Consider the following 7000-nt stretch of genomic DNA (forward strand, 5'->3'; position numbering starts at 1 on the left):
ATGTGAAAATTTGGAAAATTCTAGGGGTCATTTGACCTTTTAAAGACATTTAAGTGATTTTCTAGACATTTAATGACCGTAATTCAAATTTGAACTACATCTACATGCAACAGCTAACCATAACGGTTTGAAAAATCATATTTGTGTACTTGTGTGCGAGTTAATTCCATGTGCAGTAAATTAGAAGGAATTTTCAACATATTGGTCTCACGGCATGGACACATGCATGGAGTGCCATGGCATTTTAATTCCAAAAAATTAAAAAATGATCAGAAAAACATGAAACCTTGCTTGATGTAATGTCATGCCACCAAGATGATGTGGTAAAAAATTGGCCTGTTTGACGAAAGTTTGGACACACCCCCTCACAAACCGGAGCAACTCACTAGAAGGCTCGTGGTTCCGAGAGGGAACAATGCATGTTTGATGACGAACGGGAGATAGCTTCCTCTTACTGCCTTCAAATTTTTTCTACGTTTAATGTGCACTAATACAACTGTCATGTGAAAATTTGGAAAATTTTAGGGGTCATTTGACCTTTTAAAGACATTTAAGTGATTTTCTAGCCATTTAATGACCGTAATTCAAATTTGAACTACATCTACATGCAACGGCCTAACCATAACGGTTTGAAAAATCATATTTGTGTACTTGTGTGCGAGTTAATTCCATGTGCAGTAAATTAGAAGGAATTTTCAAACATATTGGTCTCACGGCATGGACACATGCATGGAGTGCCATGGCATTTTAATTCCAAAAAATTAAAAAATGATCAGAAAACATGAAACCTTGCTTGATGTAATGTCATGCCACCAAGATGATGTGGTAAAAAAATTGGCCTGTTTGACGAAAGTTTGGACACACACCCCTCACAAACCGGAGCAACTCACTAGAAGGCTCGTGGTTCTGAGAGGGAACAATGCATGTTTGATGACGAACGGGAGATAGCTTCCACTTACGACCTTCAAATTTTTTCTATGTTTAACGTGCAATAATACAACTGTCATGTGAAAATTTGGAAAATTCAGGGGTCATTTGACCTTTTAAAGACATTTAAGTGATTTTCTAGCCATTTAATGACCATAATCAAATTTGAACTACATCTACATGCAACAGCTAACCATAACGGTTTGACAAATCTTATTTGTGTACTTGTGTGCGAGTTAATTCCATGTGCTGTAAATTAGAAGGATTTTTCAAACATATTGGTCTCACGACATGGACACATGCATGGAGTGCCATGGCATTTTAATTCCAAAAAAAATAAAAATGATTAGAAAAACATGAAATCTTGCTTGATGTAATGTCATGCCACCAAGACGATCTGAAAAAATTGGCCTGTTTGATGAAATTTTTTGACACACCCCCTCACAAACCAGAGCAACTCACTGGAAGGCTCGTGGTTCCGAGAGGGAAGAATGCATGTTTGATGACGAATGGGATATAGCTTCCTCGTATGCCTTCAAAAAAATTTCTACGTTTAACGTGCACTAATACAACTGTCATGTGAAAATTTCGAAAATTTCAAGGGTCATTTGACCTTTTAAAGACATTTAAGTGATGTTCTAGCCATTTATAGACCGTAATTCAAATTTGAACTACATCTGCATGCAACAGCTAACCATAACGGTTTGAAAAATCATATTTGTGTACTTGTGTTCGAGTTAATTCCATGTGCAGTAAATTAGAAGGAATTTTCATACATATTGGTCTCACGGCATGGACACATGCATGGAGTGCCATGGCATTTTAATTCCAAAAAATAAAAAAAGATCAAAAAAACATGAAACCTTGCTTGATGTAATGTCATGCCACCAAGATGATGTGGTGAATTTTTTTGCCTTTTTGACGAAAGTTTGGACAAACCCCCCTCAAAAACCAGAGCAACTCACTGGAAGGCTCGTGGTTCCGAGAGGGAACAATGCATGTTTGATGACGAACGGGACATAACTTCCTCTTACAACTTTCAAATTTTTTCTACGTGTAACGTGCACTAATACAACTGTCATGTGAAAATTAGGAAAATTTCAGGGGTCATTTTACCTTTTGAAGACATTTAAGTGATTTTCAAGACATTTAATGACTGTAATTCTAATTTGAACTATATCTAAATGCAATGGCTAACCATAACGGTTTGAAAAATCATATGTGTGTACTTGTGTGCGAGTTAATTCCATGTGCAGTAAATTAGAAGAAATTTTCAAACATAATGGTGTCACGACATGGACACATGCATATGTATGCACGGAGTCCCATGGCATTTTAATTCCAAAAAATCAAAAAATGATCGGAAAAACATGAAACCTTGCTTGATGTAATGTCATGCCACCAAGATGATGTGGTAAAAAATTGGCATGTTTGACGAAAGTTTGGACACACACCCCTCACAGACCGGAGCAACTCACTAGAAGCCTCGTGGTTTCGAGAGGGAACAATGCATGTTTGATGACGAACAGGAGATAGCTTCCTCTTACGACCGTCACATTTTTTCTATGTTTAATGTGCACTACTACAATTGTAATGTGAAAATTTGCAAAATTCTAGGGGTCATTTGTCCTTTTAAAGACATTTAAGTGATTTTCTAGCCATTTAATGACCGTAATTCAAATTTGAAGTACATCTACATGCAACGCCTAACCATAACGGTTTGAAAAATAATATTTGTGTACTTGTGTGCGAGTTAATTTCATGTGCAGTAAATTAGAAGGAATTTTCAAACATGTTGGTCTCACGGCATGGACACATGCAAGGAGTGCCATTGCATTTTAAAACCAAAAAATTAAGAAATGTTCAGAAAAACTTGAAATCTTGTTTGATGTAATGCCATGCCACCAAGATGATGTGGTAAAAAAATTGGCCTGTTTGACAAAAGTTTGGACACACCCCCCTCACAAACCAAACCATCTCACTAGACGGCTCGTGGTTCCGGGAGTGAACAATGCATGTTTGATGACAACGGGAGATAGCTTCCTCTTACGTCCTTCAAATTTTTTCTATGTTTAACGTGCACTAATACAACTGACATGTGAAAATTTGGAAAATTTCAGGGGCCATTTGACATTTTGAAGACATTTAAGTGATTTGCTAGCCATTTAATGACTGTAATTCAAGTTTGAACTACATCTACATGCAACGGCCAACCATAACGGTTTGAAAAATCATATTTGTGTACTTTTGTGTGAGTTAATTCCAAGTGCAGTAAATTAGAAGAATTTTCAAACATATTGGTCTCAAGGCATGGACACATGCAAGGAGTGCCATGGCATTTTAATTCCAAAAAATTAAAAAATGATAAGAAAAACATGAAACCTTGCTTGATGTAATGTCATCCCACCAAGATGATGTGGCAAAGAAAATGGCCGTTTGACGAAAGTTTGAACACACCCCCTCACAAACCGGAGCAACTCACTAGAAGGCTCGTGGTTCCGAGAAGGAACAATGCATGTCTGATGACGAATGGGAGATAGCTTCCTCTTACTGCCTTCAAAGTTTTTTCTATGTTTGACGTGCACTAATACAATAGCCATGTGAAAATTTGGAAAATTTCGGGGGTCATTTGACCTTTTAAAGACATTTGAATGATTTTCTAGCCACTTAATGACCGTAATTCAAATTTGAACTACATCTACATGCAACAGCTAGCCATAACAGGTTGAAAAATCATATTTGTGTGCTTATGTCCGAGTTAATTCCAGGTGCAGTAAATTAGAAGGAATTGTCAAACATATTGGTCTCACGGCATGGACACATGCAAGGAGTGCCATGGCATTTTAATTCCAAAAAATTAAGAAATTATCAGAAAAACATGAAACCTTGCTTGATGTCATATCATGCCACCAAGATGATGTGGTCAAAAAATTGGCCTGTTTGACAAAAGTTTGGACACACCCCCCTCACAAACCAGAGCAACTCAGTAGAAGGCTCGTGGTTCCGAGAGGGAATAATGCATGTTTGATGACGAACGGGAGATAGCTTCCTCTTACGGCCTTAAAAAAATTCTACATTTAACGTGCACTAATACAACTGTCATGTGAAAATTTGGAAAATTTCAGGGGTCATTTGACCATTTGAAGACATTTAAGTGATTTTCAAGCCATTTAATGATCGTAATTCAAATTTGAACTACATCTACATGCAACGGCTAACCATGACGGTTTAAAAAAATCATATTTGTGTACTTGTGTGCGAGTGAATTCCATGTGTAGTAAATTAGAAGGAATTTTTAACATATTGGTCTCACGGCATGGAGACATGCATGGTGTGCCATGGCATTTTAATTCCAACAAAGTAAAAAATGATCAGAAAAACATGAAACCTTGCTAGATGTAATGTCATTCCACCAAGATGATGTGGTAAAAAATTGGCATGTTTGATGAAAGTGTTGACACACCCCTCATAAACCGGAGCAACTCACTGGAAGGCTCGTGGTTCCGAGAGGAAACAATGCATGTTTGATGGCGAACGGGAGATAGCTTCCTCTTACGACCTTCAAATTTTTTCTATGTTTAACGTGTAATAATACAACTGTCATGTGAAAATTTGGAAAATTTCAGGGGTCATTTGACCTTTCAAAGACATTTAAGTGATTTTCTAGCCATTTAATGACCGTAATTCCAATTTGAACTACATCTACATGCAACAGCTAGCCATAACAGGTTGAAAAATCATATTTGTGTACTTGTGTCCGAGTTAATTCCATGTGCAGTAAATTAGAAGGATTTTCTAACATATTGGTCTCACGGCATGGACACATGCAAGGAGTGCCATGGCATTTTAATTCCAAAAAATTAAGAAATGATCAGAAAAACACGAAACCTTGCTTGATGTCATATCATGCCACCAAGATGACGTGGTCAAAAAATTGGCCAGTTTGACGAAAGTTTGGACACACCCCCCTCACAAACCGGAGCAACTCACTAGAAGGCTCGTGGTTCCGAGAGGGAACAATGCATGTTTGATGACGAACGGGAGTTAGCTTTCTCTTACGGCCTTAAAAAATTCTACATTTAACGTGCACTAATACAACTGTCATGTGAAAAATTGGAAAATTTCAGGGGCCATTTGACCTTTTAAAGACATTTAAGTGATTTTCTAGCCATTTAATAATAGTAATTCAAGTTTGAACTACATCTACATGCAACGGCCAACCATAACGGTTTGAAAAATCATATTTGTGTACTTGTGTGCGAGTTAATTCCATGTGCAGTAAATTAGAAGGAATTTTCAAACATATTGGTATCACGGCATGGACACATGCAAGGAGTGCCATGGCATTTTAATTCCAAAGAATTTAAAAATGATCAGAAAAACATGAAACCTTCCTTGATGTAATGTCATGCCACCAAGATGATGTGGCAAAGAACATGGCCATTTGACGAAAGTTTGAACACACCCCCCTCACAAACCGGAGCAACTCACTAGAAGGCTCGTGGTTCCGAGAAGGAACAATGCATGTTTGATGACGAATGGGAGATAGCTTCCTCTTACGGCCTTCAAAGTTTTTTCTATGTTTGACGTGCACTAATACAATTGTCATGTGAAATTTAGGAAAAATTCAGGGGTCATTTGACCTTTTAAAGACATTTAAATGATTTTCTGGCCACTTAATGACCGTAATTCAAATTTGAACTACATCTACATGCAACGGCTAACAATAACGGTTTCAAAAATCATATTTGTGTACTTGTGTGCGAGTTAATTCCATGTGCAGTAAATTAGAAGGAATTTTCAAACATATTGGTCTCACGGCATGGACACATGCATGGTGTGCCATGGCATTTTAATTCCAAAAAAATAAAAAAAGATCCGAAAAACAAGAGACCTTGCTTGATGTAATGCCATGCCACCAAGATGATGTGGTAAAAAAATTGGCATGTTTGATGAAAGTGTGGACACACCCCCCTTATAAACCGGAGCAACTCACCGGAAGGCTCGTGGCTCCGTGAGGGAACAATGCAAGTTTGATGACGAACGGGAGATAGCTTCCTCTTACGACCTTCTAATTTTTTTCTACGTTTAACGTGCAATAATACAACTGTCATGTGAAAATTTGGAAAATTGCAGGGGTCATTTGACCTTTCAAAGACATTTAAGTGATTTTCTAGCCATTTAATGACCGTAATTCAAATTTGAACTACATTTACATGCAACGGCTAACCATAACACTTTGAAAAATCATATTTGTGTACTTGTGTGCGAGTTAATTCCATGTGTAGTAAATTAGAAGGAATTTTTAACATATTGGTCTCACGGCATGGAGACATGCATGGTGTGCCATGGCATTTTAATTCCAAAAAAGAAAAAAATTATCAGAAAAACATGAAACCTTGCTTGATGTAATGTCATGCCACCAAGATGATGTGGTAAAAAATTGGCATGTTTGATGAAAGTGTTGACACACCCCCTCATAAACCGGAGCAACTCACTGGAAGGCTCGTGGTTCCGAGAGGAAACAATGCATGTTTGATGGCGAACGGGAGATAGCTTCCTCTTACGACCTTCAAATTTTTTCTACGTTTAACGTGTAATAATACAACTGACATGTGAAAATTTGGAAAATTTCAGGGGTCATTTGACCTTTCAAAGACATTTAAGTGATTTTCTAGCAATTTAATGACTGTAATTCCAATTTGAACTACATCTACATGCAACAGCTAGCCATAACAGGTTGAAAAATCATATTTGTGTACTTGTGTCCGAGTTAATTCCATGTGCAGTAAATTAGAAGGAATTTTCTAACATATTGGTCTCACGGCATGGACACATGCAAGGAGTGCCATGGCATTTTAATTCCAAAAAATTAAGAAATGATCAGAAAAACATGAAACCTTGCTTGATGTCATATCATGCCACCAAGATGATGTGGTCAAAAAATTGGCCAGTTTGACGAAAGTTTGGACACACCCCCCTCACAAACCGGAGCAACTCACTAGAAGGCTCGTGGTTCCGAGAGGGAACAATGCATGTTTGATGACGAACGGGAGTTAGCTTTCTCTTACGG

The sequence above is a fragment of the Triticum aestivum genome, chromosome 6D, assembly GCF_018294505.1.
Source record: "Triticum aestivum cultivar Chinese Spring chromosome 6D, IWGSC CS RefSeq v2.1, whole genome shotgun sequence".
NCBI classification, from domain to species: domain Eukaryota; kingdom Viridiplantae; phylum Streptophyta; class Magnoliopsida; order Poales; family Poaceae; genus Triticum; species Triticum aestivum.